The sequence below is a fragment of the Lotus japonicus genome, chromosome 1 (genome assembly GCF_012489685.1).
Source record: "Lotus japonicus ecotype B-129 chromosome 1, LjGifu_v1.2".
Taxonomy (NCBI): Eukaryota; Viridiplantae; Streptophyta; class Magnoliopsida; order Fabales; family Fabaceae; genus Lotus; species Lotus japonicus.
The window spans coordinates 14923004-14941745 of record NC_080041.1 but is presented as its reverse complement, the minus strand read 5'-3'; the positions used below and the strand labels follow the sequence as shown (position 1 = coordinate 14941745).

The 18742-nt window shown below is 35.6% G+C and overlaps 1 pseudogene; it reads right to left on the bottom strand.

Moving 5' to 3' along the window:
• Positions 1-18742, bottom strand: part of LOC130733788 (aldehyde oxidase GLOX1-like) — a 37083-nt pseudogene that overhangs the window by 1856 nt on the left and 16485 nt on the right.

Here is an 18742-nt window from a genome sequence, read left to right as displayed (position 1 = left end):
ACAATTAAATTCTGGATTTGGATTTGAATTAAAACAGGGAAAGTTTTAATTCCCCCTAAATTTTCATCTCCCACCAAATGCTTCAACGTTGAGTGATGTTCAAATTTTTAAGAGAATGAAATTCTGAATTTTGAAATAAAACAATCAAATTTTCAATTCCCCCCAAATTTTCACCTCCCACCAAATGTTGTGAGACACAAACAATATAAAAAGAACATGGATTTACATTAGAAGCATTTTAGTCCTGCTAACAATGGAGAGAGAAATAGATGTGAGAAAAAGAAATTTGCAATTTGATTTGAACAAATCATGGTGCTCAGATAATGAAGATTCTGTTCATGACATAGAAGAGGTTGTGGAAGAAGAACTGGATAACAACCAAATAGAGGCTAGCTTTGGCATGAACATCCAATTGCTCCCAGAAAATGAAGAAATTCAAGACACTGTAGAAGGAGATACAAATGATAGGTTCAAAAGGCAAAGTGTAACATTAAAAGAGTTAGTTGGGTAGTAGGAGGAAAAAGAATATAAAAGTGGGTTTTAATTTCAAAATGTTGGAATTGTAAAACCAATAAATTCAAGGGTAAATATGGAAAGAAATTTAGCTTTTGCAAGTTTAGCTTATATTTAGTGACAAAAAAAAAGTTCCAACTTTAGCTTATAATTAGGGACGGAGGGAGTAGCTTGCACCTAGAAAATAAGAGCAAAACAAACATTCCATGCCTTGGAAAAATGTTTTGTATTGTCACAAATGCAGTTTCCTCAAATTTGCTACTTGGAGTAACTAGTTTGTAGTTCTAGCCATAGGTGTTACCTTTTTGTTGCAATGCATTAATGGCAAATTCAGGAAGGCATAAATAGTAAAGTTGGCTGGCAGTGCACATTCTTAATGCTCCTTCGAAACTAATGCTTTCGTTTGGTGAGATCTTCAATGCATATACCATTACCTCTCATAGTCTCATCTAAATACAATATAAAAGAGACCTTATAAGAAGGAATCTTTTGACACTTGGCAAGTAATGGAGTAGCTTTCAGCCTATTTTCCAAGATTAAAATAAAGCAAAAAGAAAATTTTATTTCTACTTTTGGAAACTTGAGAATGACTCACTTGATAATTACAATTTTAGTTAAGGGTAAACATGTAATAACCCACCTAATTTATTTTAATTTTGAATTTTTTAATCACTAATATGCTTGCATTAATTGCTAATTCAAATTTCAATCCCACTAACAAATTGTTGGCCAATCAAGTTTTTTCTGCTGAATAATTTTAAACATATATGTATTTATATATGATAAAAATCACCACATCAATAGCCAATCATAATTAAGCATTGTGAGTGCTTTTTCAAACCTCATTAAATCCTTTCTGCTTTTTCAAACCTCATTAAATCCTTTCTGATTTTTTTTTCAATTCAATGCATACAAATCCCTTTCTCAAGCCACTCTTCTTTTTCGGTTGCTTAGATTTCCCTCTTGCTTAGAATCATCCATTTTCTAAAGCTTATTTGATGTATAAGAGAATTGTTATGCATTAGACGTGATTTTCTTTGTGTTGTAGATATCACTACAATGTGTCAGATACAAGGCTATCCCAGCACATTCAGAAAGGAAATTAAACAAGGATGACATATATATTAGTTGTGTTGCTTTTTCTATGAACTTGTGGGCCTTAATCATGGATGCTGGGACGGGTTTCACTTCTCAAGTCTATGAACTTTCCCCTTTTTTCTCCCCATGGTAAATTTCAATCGGTTGTCTCTGACATTGTTCTATTTGTGGATTATTAAAGCTTTCTTCTTAATATTTATTGTGCGAATATATAATTTGTTCACATATTGTGAGTTATTGTTTTAACTTTAGGATGTTCAAAGCAAATGCTATGATGACACAAAGTCAACTCAGGTACAGATTATGTTATCTATATTTATCGAAAAAAATATTATGTTATTTTTATTTGTGTTAATCTTTAAAATTCATGAATGTGACCTAATTATTCATATTTGAAGGGTACACCATCACAACAACCATATCATCTATCAAAGGTATATAGAAATGAGTGTTCAAATTTATATAATTCATGTGACTATTTAATATTTACACAATGTCTTTATGAAAAAAAACTTGCATAGGATTGTACACATGGAGTAAATGACATTGGTGCTTCAACCCAAGTACGTGAGAAGTGAGATTCTAATGTCGCAGACTTGACTTTGCTAGATGAAGATGGAGAATTGCAAGCATCTACTATGAAGAAAAAATTCAAGATGGTCATCGTTAAAGTGGAGCTAAATTCAAACAAAAACACATTATGTGTGTTGCGAGTGGTTTTTTATGCTTTATCTTTTGCGGTTGCTTTTGGATATTGAAATTTTGTTTGGATTCTGAGGGCACTTTCAGTTTAATAAGTTGTAACCACATTTGTTCTTCTTCACTCTCTTAATTATTAATTTATTTTTTAAAAAAACTTTTTTGCATATAAATGATTGTAGTTCATAAATATCCTCAATATGTACAAGTCTCTCTGCCAAAACACCATTTAGATTTTTATTTTTATATATTGCTTAAAATTTATATTACATTCATCTGAAGTAACAAAGTTTTTTTAAACAGAAATAACAAATTAAACATACATTACATATGATATTTTTTTTTAAAGTATATATGTAGAAGTTTCCAAGCTTTTGAAATTATAAAAATGCAATATCGGGATTTATAGGATTTTTCAAATAAAAAATTAATTGAAAGCATTTTAAAAGATAACTTAATTTAAAATATCTGATTAGTTAGTTTTTAAAAATATTAAATAAGAATTCTTGAAACTGATTATAAAAGTTTTAAATTTTTATAAATTTATCAGTAAGGTAATCGCAAGCTGTGTAATGACACGATCATGGATATAATAAAATTATTTTTTCGATGTTATAAAAAAATTATCAGTATAACTTTTAGATTAATTTTTTTAACTAATAAATAATTTCATGTACCAAAAAAAAGTAGAATTAATATTTAATTAGTATTATTTAGGCTAAAAAAGCACTTTTGGCCCCTAATGTTTCAAGTTTGTGCAAATTCTGCCCCTACTCTATTTTTGTCGATGTTTCTACCCCATGTTTTCAAACAGTGCATCGTCTACCCCTCATGTTTTCAAACAGTGCATCGTCTACCCCTGACGGAGGGGTAGACGGTGCACTCTTTGAAAACATGATGGGTAGAAACATCCACAAAAATAGATAGGGGCAGAATTTGCACAAACTTGAAACATCAGGGGCCAAAAATGCTTTTTAGCCTATTATTTAGCACTACAACTACACTTTAAAATTTCATAAGATTTGGACCAAAAACTTACTGAACTTTAAATTTTCATAATATCAACTAATTTTAGGGTGCGACAATACTATACGTGCAATGCAAGATTAAACACTAAATAAAATAAAATAAAATGTTTTCTCTGCTAGGGTTTGGCAGCAGCGGCACCGTTTCCTAGGGTTGGAAGTTGATACTGTTTGACTTTGCTGGAAGTCTTCGAGTGGTCCTTGTTTTCAACGCTGAGTTCTCTGGTCTGCATGTATTTATGAGGATCCTACTCTCTAGAACGAATTTCACGTACTCCACAATAAGGTAGTACGTTGACGGTCGTCTTCTTTTCCATCTTTGCATCAGTTGCTATTTCTGTTCGGTTTGCGACTCCTGCCTGAATATGGATCCAATTATTGAACTGGAGGGAGATGAGAATGAGGTGTTGGTGGTGGGGGCACTCCCAGCGGATCCTGATGTGGGGTCTGATGTTTGGCTTGTGGGGAAGGTTCTGGCCCATCATAATGTTATTGTTGCTATGTTCAAATCTGTGATGCAAGATTTGTGGACGTCGAGGAACTGTTTGGAGGTAAGGCATGCTGGGCAAAACCTGTTCACGTTCAAATTTTCCTCTACAAAAGACAGGGATCTAGTATTGCAGTCAGGGCCTTGGTTCTTCGACCGCTACATGATATCATTGAACGTGTATGATGCGAGGGGTGATCCAACTCAAGTGCCACTGATCCGGGTTCCTTTCTGGATCCAAGTGTATAACCTCCCAAGGGTGGGACGTACGGAGGAGATGGCAAAGGCTCTTGCGCGCTCATTCGATGGGTACCTTGGTTGGGACCGATCTGAGGCTAGCCGCTATGGAAGCTTCTTCCGTATCCGGGTATGGGTTCGTGTGGATGTCCCTCTGAAGAGAGGGAAGATGCTGGCTGCAGGGACTGAGCCACCTTTCCAGGTGACTTTCAAGTACGAAAAGCTCTGTAACTTCTGCTATCGTTGCGGCTTTCTTAATCATGTGGATCGTTTTTGTCAAATGGAGGCGCGCGACCCACTGCCATATGGGAGTTGGATGCGGGCTAATGAGGGCCGGGGACAGTGGCAAAGATACAGGGGTCAGCCACGTGGTGGTGGCCGAGGGGTGCAGGGGAGGAATGTAGACAACGCTGAGCACGAGGGTGAGGGTGATGATCAGGGTAATGATGATGGGGGGCCAGTGCATAATGTTGAGGTCGAGGATAATCCAATAGTGAATCAAGAGATGGATATGGTGGTGCCAACGCAGCTAGTTAATGATGCTGGTGGTCCTCGTGCTAGTGCTGGGGAGGTTGCAAGGGGAAAAACTTTGACTCTTCCGACGATTGGTGGGGGTGAAGACCTTTCCTTCTCTTTCGATGGCCAACATCGCAAGCGACCAATTGGTTCTTCAGGCTTTGGTTGCTCTAGTTCGGGGGTTTCACCTCCTCTGAAGAAAACAAATTCTGAGATTGGATTGGGATTGGCGGAGCCTGTGGTTCAGGCCTGCCCACCTCAATGAGGATTCTATCGTGGAACTGTCGGGGGCTTGGGAACAAACCGACAGTTCGAGTCTTGTAGAGACTCATCCATTCAGAAGTTCCCGATGTGGTTTTCGTTTCGGAAACCAGGTTACTTGAGGCCGAGATGCTGCGACATCGTGGTATTGGAGGTCTTTCGAATTTATTTCCAGTGTCGTGTGTGGGAGGTGGGAGAGGAGGGGGCCTATGTTTACTTTGGGGGACGGATGTGGAGGTGGAGGTGATAAATGCATCTTTGAACCATATTTTGTTTAATCTGCCTCATCCTAATCATTCTGTTGTCATGCAGGTCTTAGCCGTGTATGGCTTTCCAGAGGCGCAACATAAGGTTCGGACGTGGGAGCTAATCCGCAGGATGAAACCTCCGGACCTAGTCCCATGGCTGTGTATTGGTGACTTTAATGACATACTTTCCCCAGCTGATAAGCTTGGTGTTGATATCCCAGACTTGGGTCATTCGCAGTTTGTTAATCAAACTTGTGTTGATTGTAGTCTCCATGATGTTGGTTTTTCAGGTGCTAGATTTACTTGGAATAACAATAGAGGCCAACCTAATTCAATTCAGGAACGGCTAGACTATGCGCTTGTGAATCAAGAGTGGGAGGCTTTGTGACCTGCTATGCGAGTTTCTCATATCATAAAGCACAGGTCTGACCACAACCCTATCTTGCTAAGTTGTCTTACTCGTAAGGGGCGTAGGGAGTTAAGGCGGACACACTTGTTTAGATTTGAGGAACTTTGGCTTCAAGAAGGGGATGAGTGTGCTGAGATTGTAGCGGAAACTTGGTGTAGGTCAAGGGCAGACCTGAATTCCAAACTTGGGGAGGTTGGTGGGGCTCTAGGGAGTTGGGGGAAGGAAAAATTTGGGGATATTCCTAAACAGATTTCAGATTTGAGGGGAAAGTTGCAGAACCTTCAGCGGAGTGTCCAGACAAATCATGTCCTGGAGCAGATGCATGAGGCGGAGAGTCAATTGGATGTGTTGCTTGAGAGGGAAGAGATATGGTGGAGTCAGAGATCGAGAGCTGTTTGGCTTAAAAATGGGGATAGGAACACCCGATTCATCCATCAGAAAGCTAGTCAAAGGAGGAAGAGGAATTTGATCGAGGTGATAAAAGACGATGGGGGTCATGAGTTTGAGGATGATGTTGATATCTCTAGAGTTTTATCAGACTACTTCAAGGTCTTGTTTACCTCTTCTAGTCCTTCAGGTATCGACGAGGCTACGAATTTGGTGGTTGGCCGTGTGTCTCAACAACACCTGATAGTGCTTAATGATCCATTTACACGTGAGGAGATTGAGGAAGCCTTATTTCAGATGCACCCGACCAAGGCGCCAGGCTTGGATGGCTTCCCAACGCTCTTTTATCAGAAGTATTAGAATATCATTGGGGATGAGGTGTCTCAGTTTTGTCTGCAGGTCTTAGCCGGGGAGATTTCGCCAGGTATCATTAATAAAACTCTCATTGTTCTTATTCCTAAGATCAAAGAGCCAATGCATGCTACCCATTTTAGACCAATAAGTCTTTGTAATGTTATTTTTAAAATTATTACTAAGGTGATAGCAAATAGGTTGAAACTTATTTTGCCTTATTTAATCTGTGTTTCGCAAAGTGCTTTTGTTCCTGGGCGTTTAATTACAGATAATGCATTAATAGCCCATGAGTGTTTTCATTTCATGAAGAAGAAAATTTGTGGCCGGAATGGCATGATGGCATTGAAATTGGATATGTCAAAGGCTTATGACAGGGTCGAATGGCCTTTCCTTCGGGATGTTTTAATTAAGATGGGTTTTCCCATGACGTGGGTTAATCTGATTATGAATTGTGTGTCCACTGTGAAATTTTCAATTATGTTAAATGGCAATCCTCAGCCTGGTTTTGTTCCGTTCAGGGGTTTAAGGCAGGGAGATCCTCTATCTCCTTATTTATTCATTCTTTGTGGGGAAGTGTTTTCTGCTCTTATCCATAAACATGTGGCATCTTCTGCTTTGCATGGCATTAAGATTGCTAGGCGTGCGCCTATTATATCTCATTTACTTTTTGCAGATGATAGCATATTGTTTGCTCGTGCTTCTGATGAAGAGGCCGAGTTGGTGAAGCATATCTTAGTCACCTATGAGAATGCTTCTGGACAAATCATTAACTTAGAGAAATCAATGCTTTCGGTGAGCCGAAATGTGCCTCAGAACCGTCTTTATGAGCTTAAACAACTTTTGGGTGTTAAGGCAGTGGAAAGCTTTGATAGATATATGGGACTTCCAACTTTGATTGGTAAGTCAAAGAATCAAATTTTCAATTTTGTTAAGGACCGTGTCTGGAAGAAGCTCAAGGGGTGGAAAGAGAGATCTCTTTCTAGTGCAGGTAGGGAGGTGTTGATTAAAGCTGTGGCTCAATCAATCCCGTCCTATGGTATGTCTTATTTTTTACTCCCTAATGGTTTATGTGCAGAGATTGAGAGAATGATATCCAAGTTTTATTGGGGTGGTGATGTTGATAAGAGGAAGCTCCATTGGGCTAGTTGGAACAAGCTTTGTAGGTCTAAATGTGATGGAGGGCTAGGTTTTCGTGATTTTCAATCTTTTAATACAGCTTTAGTGGCAAAAAATTGGTGGCGTATGCATGCTTTTCCGAATTCTTTGTTGGGCCAGGTGTTCAAAGGGGTGTATTATCCTAATGGTTCTATTTTAGATGCAAAGCGAGGCTCCCGGCCTAGCTATGCTTGGTCGAGTATTTGGAGAACAAGGTGGGTGTTTGAGCGGGGAGGAAGATGGCAGATTGGGGATGGTCGGTGTGTGGATGTTCGCCATGCTAATTGGCTTCCGCATGGGTGCCCGGTGAACTTTCGAGAGGACCTTATGGTTGAGTTGGGGGTTAACACTGTTAGTGATTTAATGACCAGGCAGGGGGTGTGGAATCAAAGTTTAATTGAATTTATTTTCTGTCCAGCTACTGCTGTCCAAATTCTTTCCATACCTCTCCCTCTCCACATGGAGAGAGACGCTATGTATGGGCCCGGTATTGTTGATGGTTTTTATTCCTGCAGGTCAGGTTATGCTTTTATTCGTAGCATGGTGGCTTCGGCTGCTGGAAGCTCTTCTTCTTCTAGCTCTCCGTTGAACCCCCGCCTGTGGAATTTTTTTTGGCATAGTCCAGCTTTGCCCCGGTGTAAGGAATTATCCTGGAGAGTGATCTGTGGCTTCCTTCCTGTCAGAATAGAGCTGGTTCGTAGAGGGCTGGACGTAGAGAGGGAGTGCCCGTTTTGCAGTGATGGAGAGGAATCGGTGGAGCACCTTTGGCTCCGGTGCCCGGCGACCCGCAACTTCAGGTTCGGGCTTCCATTGGCGCTGCGTGTTGAGAGCTATGCCTCCATGGCTGAGTTCGTTCAAGCTTTTCTTCAACATGCAGAGGCCGAGAGCATTTCTCAATGGCAGACGGCGTCGTACATCTTGTGGGAGGCGCAGAATGGTCTGGTATTTGATGGTCGACGGTTCTCGTGCATGGCAGCGTTGCAGCGGGCGCGTGATCTCACCCAGGTGCCAGCCGTGAAGCTTCCTTCTCATAGACAGAGTGCAGCTATGGCAGCAACGTGGCAGAGACCTATGGATGGTATTGTGAAGGTGAATTTTGATGCGTCTTTTAAATCTCCTTCTTGCACTGGTGCTGGCAGTGGCGGAGCTTGACCATAACATATGGAGGGGCCAAATTATCAAAGAACTTTTTTCAAACACAAGTTTCTAATTTTTGCATAAGAAAGCCAGTTTGTAGTATGCTTTCTAATGCTCCAAAGTGATAAGAGAGTCCCTCTGTCTACTCTATCTGTATTAAATGTCGATTTAGAATGAATAAGAAATAAAAGAAACGAAGTCACTAAACAAGTCTCATATGTGAATCTCATGTTATTAGAACCACCAAATATTTGTATTGAAAATAAACAAGAGTGAATAGTTAAACTGGTCCCTGAAAGTGTTGGGCGCAGTTAAGTTAGTTTCAGAAGAAAATATACCCCTCGCGGTTACCAATTGTGTAAAATATACCATATGAACTAAGTTTGACCAAATTTTATAGAGTGAAGAACCGTGTGAGATATTTCCTATAGAAGTCAATTTGCACACTAAAAATAACACTACAACTCCCTCCAAGACTCACTAAGCTCGTTGGAGCTTTTTTCTGTTTTTTTCTCCCAACTTGTTTTTCTTTCTCACAATTATATCACAATAACATGCATGACATCTATTTATACTATTTACAACATCATCATCATATTGATCATTTTGACTATTCAAAACAAATTTACTACATTATTCTACAATAAAGTTGTTCAGTTTTTTACCAATAGATGGATTAAATACATTTAGGCTTCTAGTTGTTCCATGGTTTGCCACGTTAAATACCTAACAGATAGAAACAACCTCTCAATATAATCATCATTCAAACAGTCCAAGACACAATTTCTCAAAGGCTGTATATACTATTAATTTTTTTAGAAAAAAGATGGGAGGGCTGAGGGCACGCCCTGTCCTCATAATGCTCCGCCACTGGGTGCTGGGGTGGTTGCTAGGGACCATGAGGGGTGCATTCTTGCATCAGCTGCCGTGTTTCCGATGTCAGCTCCTTCTTCAGTCTTGGCGGAGGCGATGGCTTTCCGGTGGGCGATTATTTTGGCCGCGGAGCTCGGGTTTAGGAGGGTCTGTTTTGAGACCGATTGCTTGCAGTTGTTCCAAAGATGGAAGAAGCCCCCAGATGGCAGCTCTTATTTGCTTTCCCTTGTTCGTGAATGTTCTTTTTTATGTCGTACTTTTGATTTTGCTACTTTATCTTTTGTTCGCCGTTCAGGCAATGCTGTTGCAGACTTGCTCGCTAGGAGGGCCTCTTCTTATGCCGGTTTGGTTTGGATAGAGGAGGTCCCTGCCGAAGCTATTTCGCTTGTTTCTATGGATGTTTCGGCTTCCATGCCGGTCCAAGTTTAATAATATCGTTGGCATATTTCAAAAAAAAAAAAAAAAACTAATTTTTTCCCAATATTAGCATAATAAGCGTTATAATATGATGCTAAAAACATAACTTTATCAAATTAATTTAATAGGTTCGGTTTACTGTCCATTATTTTATATTTACTATTTACTAATATTAGTAATATAACGTTTTTTTTATTTGTGCATAAATGACATAGATGTTTCTATGTCAATTCTTTAACTTCTAATATTTAATAGATAAATTACATTCAATTTAAAATATTATCCTACTTTAAAAATATAAAAGGTGAGCTAGGTTCCATCACTATCTCCTTTTTTTTTTTTTTTTTTCAGATTTTGTTATTTTCATGGCCCCCTTCAATTAATTTAAGGTTTAATTTCTAAGAAAAATTGAATCAGTTCTTTTTTTTTTCATTAACTTCAAGTAAAATCCTTCATATATATATGTAGTAGCATAAATTTTCAACACGTTTCAAGGAGATGCATCATTTTTTGGAGATACTGATAACTTTTTAAAAAAAATTAATTCTATAAGAATGAAAGTATTCACCTACAACTGATGTACTTGGATTATTGACAGAATGTATGTGGTATATATTTTTTAAGAAAATAATCACAATAACAAATCAACAATATTTTAACATTTAAATGATTCAATTCCTGTATTAAAGGCGTGTTGAGATCTTAAATGTCCACATTGAGATAAAACTTTCAATCTTTTGGATTCTCAAATTAATAGCTTACAAACAATTCTTAATCTTTTTTCAAAACTTAAACTTAGAAATTAATAGTTCACACGTCTTTTGAACATGTGGGTATTTTTTTGAATAATATATATATATATATATATATATATATATATCGAGAATTTTAAAACTTGATTGGATTTCACAATGGCAATTAATTTTAGTCCATTGAAATATAGAAAGTGGTGCTGATGATTTAAAAGAGTGTAATTAGATGGTATAATTATCTCCATTTCACGTCATTTGAAGATAGAAGTATATTACTTGATTGTTTACACGTTTTTTTAAATAGGGAAATTTAAATTAGAAATTTTTCTTGATAGGAATTGTAGCGGCTGCATTAAAGGAGAATAATTAGACGGTTTACATATAGAAAAACTCATACGGGTAGAAACATTTTACAACAAAATACTTTCAGTTTGGAATTAATAGAAAATATGTTTTAATTTAATTTTGTACTTTTCCCACTCTTTTTAATTAATTTAAGAGTAGATATACAAAAACATTATAATTTGATTGTAAATATAGGGCTCCCACGGGGGATTAGAGAAGAATTAACATATTTAGTCTATATTCATTAATTATATAGTACAAGGCTCCTACACGATGAACATTTTGCATGAAAATACTTTAAATTGAAACTAATAGAAAAAAATTTAATAAAATTTTAGTACTTTTTCCATACTTTTCAATAATTTCAAGAGTAGACATACAAAATCATTTTAATTTGATTGTGAAAATATAGATTCCACGGGGAAGAACATTTATATTAAAATATTTTAAAGTTGAAAATAACAAACAATATAATTTTATAATTTTTTTCATAAGTTTAAATGTGTGTAAATATATATGTGTGTGTGTGTGTGTGAAATATTGACGACAATTGGAATAAATGAACATATATAGCTTATATTTTTTATGTTTAAGATTTTCGATAAGAAAGTAAAATAAATTATTGCAAGTTTTTTAAGCATCCAACCAGTATAACAATCTCACAACATAGATTAATTCATCTTTCAAATAAACAAGTTATTGGAATAACAAGTCCTTTGGATTCAGGGAGTGCTTCAAGTAGTCGTTACTGGACGCGAGCCACGAAGGCGTGGATGGTCGGCAAGCTTGTGGGTTGTACTTTTGATGGTGGGGATGAGGCGCCTATCTACGGCTTGACACAGGAAATGGAGGAGTGGTGGCCGCCCTAAGTGTGGTTATTGCTTTTGGTGTTGTCTTTGGTTGGTTTAGGTTTTCGGTTTTCTTCCGTTGGCTTTTCTCTTTTGTTTAGTGATGTTCTCATTGTCTATACTTTTTAGGTGGTTAAGTGGTTGTGTATTTCTATGGATGATTGAGGATTTTTGTTTTTGTTATCCTCATGGTCCTATTCTCGAGCTTAGCCTTTTCCTTCTTCATTATGATTAATATATTTGGACTTCCAAAAAAAAAAATCCTTTATACATGAGAGAGGGAGGGGGAGGGGGAGGGGGAGGGAGGGAGGGAGGGAGGGGGGGGGGGAGAGAGAGAGAGAGAGAGCAATCCCCAAATTACATGAAGGCTTCTCCATCTTTTTCCGCAAATCCCCATTTCAAAACCTTTGTTTCAAATGCTTTGAATCAGCTATCTATTGCCTCTCTTGCATTTTCGTTTGAGGATTGTCGAACAAATTGTCCGCGGAATCGAGGTTGTTGTTCAGCTAATCTCTTTCTGCTCTGATATCAAACCTTTTTATGAAAGCATGTCTCAAGTTGATTGTGAAAATAAAGACCACACGGGGAAAGACATTTACATTAAAATATTTCCAAGGTAAAAATAATCAAAATTAAATTTTAAGAAGTAAATATATATATTAAATTTTCATACTAAGATTGAAAATATATAGCCTATATTTATTGATGTTTAGGTTACAAAGTAAAAAGCTGATACGATGAGGAACATTTTGCATGAAAATACCTTCAAGTTGAAACTAATAGAAAATGTTTTAATATAATTTTTATACTTTTTCTAGACTTTTTCAAATATTTTTAGGAGTTATACAGAAGCATTACAGTTTGATTGTGAATATAAGACCTGACGGGGAATAATGTTTACATTAAAATATTTTCAATTAAGAATAACAAAAGAGCAAATTTTATTATAATTTTATGGGTTGAGTGGGAAGGTTCAGGGATCAATTCCTGGATGATGCAATTTATCAGTCCGATGTATCAAAAAATATTACATCTTTTATATGTTATAAATTGTGTAGAATTATTTAGAGAGGTGAAAAACGAAATAAAAAAACAAAAGTCATGTAATTTATTATATATTCAATTTTTATATCATAATCATATTAATTAAACATAGAATTATATTAATATCTATTTATTATTTATATAAAAAAAATCCATTTATCAAAAACAAATTTTAATATATTCAGAATTATGCCCCGTGCAACGCACGGGTAACCATACTAGTTAATTACTGTTTGTCTGGTTCGCTCCTTTGACACAAGCTCTCTTTGTTTTGCTCTTTATTTCTTGCCTTATATAGGTGCAAGCTAGTACACACTATACACACTAGGTTTGGTGGTAGTTTGTAAGCAAAATTGACCTGTTGAGTAAAGAATCTCAAGTGTGGTCCATCCAATAGCTGAATCTATTTTCCTTTACTTGAAGAGCATGATGTGTTGACCAAAAAAAAAAAAAATCAGAGCATTATGTAAGGCTCGCCAAATGAACATTCAGACTTTTTCTAGCACTTGTAGCTTCGAAATCCAATCCCAAAAATTAGCAAGAGTTCCCACTCGGTTTTGATCTTGCAGCCAAGCATAGGCATCTCTAACTGTGTACACTCCTTTTTCATTTTTCTCCCATGTTCAGTCATTCACTGAACTCAACATCATGTGAGAATCAACTGCCGCAAAAAGAGAACAAATGTCATGCTAGAGAGATGTAAAGAGATTATGCAGTGACTAAAAATTCAAACCTTAATGTGAAAAATATAAAATGAAAATTTATTTTAATTCACATAAATTTTAATCATGTTTCAGATTCATTTTGCATGTCTTTCTATTCTAGAGCTCTAAAGCATATTTTTCCTTGATATGTTTGCAATTGGCTAAACTCATCACTCTTGTATTGGAATAAGACATTCTTATGTCTTCCCTTAAACTAATCTCACTACCTGATCATCCTCAATATCTCGCAACATTTGACTGAGTGCCCGACTTACCGTAAATTTTGAGATGTATGAACTGTGTCTGCATATAAGAAAAAAAAAATTAACAACACTGTTGTAAAGTGACACTGAATATAATACAACACAATCCTAAATGTATCATTGCATGAGACAGGGGAGGGACGTCTTATTAGTATATATCGGCTATGATGCATGTCATATATAATGAAGTATATTGTCTTAGCGGTGAATTCTTGTGCATTATGACTAGCAGGTTGTGAGTTCAAATCCTCCTTCAAGCTATATTTCTTTTTGACAAACTTTTTTCTCTACTATTATGTAAACTAGGATTTTAGCCCGTCTCTGTGCGATGCACGGACGAGCAGTTCTACAATTTATCATATTTATTCAATCAATTTATTTAACTTCATCTAATTAACTTACATACCAAAATTTAATAATCACAACCCAAATATGACTTAAGCTAAACATAGGGGACAATGAACTCCTTATAAACATTAATATGTGTCACAAAGATATATTTTAAATTATGTTTGTCCAAATAACTTGAACACAATTACACTGTTATAGTTAGGATGCATGGACAAACGATTCTATAATTTGTTAAAGTTGGTTCTGCCCGTCTCTGTGCGATGCACGGACGAGCAGTTCTACAATTTATCATATTTATTCAATCAATTTATTTAACTTCATCTAATTAACTTACATACCAAAATTTAATAATCACAACCCAAATATGACTTAAGCTAAACATAGGGGACAATGAACTCCTTATAAACATTAATATGTGTCACAAAGATATATTTTAAATTATGTTTGTCCAAATAACTTGAACACAATTACACTGTTATAGTTAGGATGCATGGACAAACGATTCTATAATTTGTTAAAGTTGGTTCTGCAGTTTATTAAAATGAATTAAGAAATTTACATATGTGCAATAAAGAGCATCAGCGTTGCATGGTCATTCTGAATATTGAAGATGTCAACAACAATTGTAGTCTTAATTGCATGGGTAGCACCATTGTCATTAAGCTGTGTCGAGCGTCCTCCTAAATGTTTTATTATTTGACCTTATTGTATATAATAAATTTCTAATTGTATTACAAAAATGTTAAAGAGGTTGATCAAATATGAAAATGCTATCGCAAAGGGGATTTTACTCACTTTGTTAGGCACTGTCTGTATTATAGACCACTCTTTTTAGTAAATATTTCTACTTTCTAAAAAATTTTGTGACATGCTTACCCCAAATTTTTCATCTTTATACATGTTTTAGCAATAAAAATTATAAAATTATTATATAAGTAAAACAATATAGAACATCCCACTATACATCCCACAAGTCACTACACTGTATCTTAATCACTTTAAAGTCCATGCATTCTTTATTATGTTTGACGTGAATTTTTTTTTTCTTCATAATTTTAATGTATAGTACTCTTGGTTTAAGACTTTTTTTTCTCACTCTCACTATTAATTTATGCAAAAATATCATATGTAAATTAGAACGCCGCATTTGCAAAACAATCTATGCAACATACGATGAAAATTTGAGATATTTAATAAGTCATTGATATTGTTTGGTTGGTACTTGGCAACAAATGTAGATTATCAATAATGAATATGTCTTTAATCAAAGTCCTCAGAATTCAAAACTCCATGAAATAACATCGACAGTCTATTTTCTTTATCACACACTACCTAATATGTAATACCGCCACTACACATAAGAGAATGAATAAATTTCCTTTATCCATAACTACACATCATTAAAGCAATCAAGAAAATTGGCAGCCCTTGAGGAAGACTCCTCGAACTCAAGGAGCATAGAAATAGAGCCAGAAAACAAAAATTGATAAAAAAAAACGTCAAAAGATAAAAGTAACATTAGATATACAAAAGAAAGGGGGTTCCGATGGATATAGTTGGAGATAGCTGAATTGTGTCCACCAAACCCAAATGAATTTGAGAAAGCTTAGGAAGTACACTGAGATCAGAAACATTGGTTTTTACATTGTTACCACAATTTGCACAAATAGATATAGTACACACTAACATTAACTTCAGGCTGCTTCTTGATGTTAGGGATTGTGTCAATTGTAACATCATCAGCAAAGTTCTGAGGAAAAATGAGTAAATTAAGTTATAAAAGGGAATCAAGAAAATAAAACATATTTGATTAATAGGATGAGTTTCTGGCTGAGGAAAGTACATCTTGATTAATAGTTCGATGCAACCATCCAGTTGTTATTGCCTAGCTTACAAACTACCATAAGCCTCAAGACCACGATCAATCATTGACTGAAACCAGGATGTAATCACAAGATTCAAGGTAAAAAAGAGAATGTTGTTGTGGGTTCTGAAATATTTAAAAAGTAATTCTTACCTTAGTGGCATTCATTTTCAATTATGATGTGTCCATACAAACTTGTTTGATTGCATTAACCTCAGCCAAGTCACCTGCTAGTGTTGAAGTGGCATGAGCATTGATATATGTCACCTGTACAAAGCAGGATTCATCAGCTTTTACATGAACATGAGAATCTGAACTTGTTTTAGAGGAATGTGCCGATTTTGATCCTGGTTGGTTGCTATTACTTCCTCAGTTCCTATTTATAAGTTACATGTAACTAATTCGCACACATTTGATAGTCTTAAATAAGAAAATGATGTTAATTTTTTAAAACTACCTCCTATGAAAAAACTAACAGAATTTAGTGATAGCGTTAAATGTAAAGGGTAAACTTAGGAAAAAATATTTAATATCACACATATATTTTAAAGTGACTCATACTTAAGACTGAAAAACTTTTAGATTTTTATTTCTTACCTCTCCAGGAGAAACCCCAACTTTAGTCCATCAGACCTTGGATTTGCCATGTGACATCACACGTTATGGCACCCTCCAGATATTTTGCAATTATTTTGGCTCCCCTTTTTGTTGCACTCGCCAAGCTCTCCATTACCTGTTCTCAGTGATAGAAAATCAAAAGTTGTCAGCATTGGAATTTCATTAGGTAAATCAAAGATATATATATATATATACACACACACACACTTAGATATACTAAAGAAAATTTTGGGTTTGAGGTTCTACCAGCACACCAGAGCCTTCATCCAGGACAAAACCATCGCGATCTTTGTCCCATGATCTTTAAGCTTTCTTGGGGTCTTCATTCCTCTGAGACAAAGCCCTGCAAGAAATAAAGCCTCCAACACTGGTAGGAATGATTGAAGCTTCAGCCCCACCAACCACCATAACATCTGCTTACCCTCTTCTGGTATGATTAGCAGCTGCATAAAAGCAGTACTTTGCTGCTACAAAAGCTGCGGAAATGGAGTAATTGGATTTGGGACTCATTAGACCAGTGTCTATGGCCAACAAAGCGGAACCTATAATATGTGAAAATTTAAATTTAAAGATTATGTATTTTTCAAAATCTAATTTATCTGTCAAGTACCTCTGATACTACTTCCAAAGTAACCATAGAGCATAATAAATATGACCAATACTGTTTGCAGATAAATCTCTTGATTCCAGAGTATCCTCTTTTAACCACGCATCCTTTAGTCTACTCGGGAAAAGCTACATTAAAAGAACACCAAGCACAAACATAAATTCATATTTGAAAAGAAAAATTTAAAATACCAAAAAGTTAAGAAAAAAAATTGACAGACAAAAAAGTTGAAGAACTAAAGGAATTTTAAATAATCATACCACTTTTCAAAAAAAAAAAAAACTGATAAAGCAAAGGAGAGGCATGTCAGGGAAGTTACAAAAATTAGATCAATCAGTTAAAGACATAAGTGATTAAATATCTTCAACCAAAAAATATACTTGGAAAACCTTCTTGCCCCATTACCAAGTTTTTTTAAAGAGAAAAATTCAAATGTCTCTAATCTAACCAATTCACCAATGGACTTAAACTAAGAAATCATAAATTTTGGGTAACTGAACATATTCCAAATCACCAAGCTTGGCAAACTTACCATCTCGGTAATTCCTTGAATCAAAGAAGAAAGCTATGTCAATGAGACTACCTGAAAATTTTAATTTATATACAACGCAAGTTAATAAATCAAAGCAATAACCATGTGATAGGTGTAGCCTACCTAAAATAAGTAAACCGTTAACCTTAGTGCTAGCATGAAGAAGTAGATTCTAGGTGGAAAATCTAAAAATTCAAGTTAAGGAGGAACCTGAAGAAAGAGATTTCATAAAGTAAGTGTTTGATTTTTCATGTTATATGAGTGTCTCATTGCCTCCTATATATTATTATAGACTAAAATTTTTAACATGCTAACAATACCTCCAGTAAAACTCAACCGCGAGAACAATACACAAGTACCTGAACTGTACAAAGTCTAAAATAAGGGAAACTAAATTGCTAAAGTCTATTAAGGGCAACTTAAATTTAACATTAGCAATTAAGTTATCAAGAACCAACTCATGATTCTCTTGACTCAACTACAGAGAGTATTTGTCATTATCAGAATTCAGAAACCATAAAATTAGTTGCCAATAGAGCACAATGAAAGAAAGATCAGGTTCATTTGAAACCCAAGTTATCAAACTTTATTCAAAACCTAATCTAATGCAACAACAACTCTTTGACAAAGCAAGGAAGAAGAAAATTTATAAAGAAAACAAATGGGCCACAAAAAAAGAGCTCAACAACCAAATCAATAAACTATCAGATCATCATAAACGATCAAAACAGACAAAATAAAAGGGGAAAAAAACTTAACTTGAAGAAAATGGGATACTAATAAGGAGCTTAAAAATCAATGAAAGCTTGTCCATCATTTATTTGTTCTTCAAATTAGCAGGGATGCCATGTTTCTTGCACAGAGCTTGCAATCTCTTCCTCCTCATGGCATCAAAGTCCTCTTCCATCAATTTTTGAATGAAACAAACACCAACCTTGTGCATATTTTTAAAAATGATTTCAATGATTGGAAGAAGTGTGCAATAGCAACTATATATG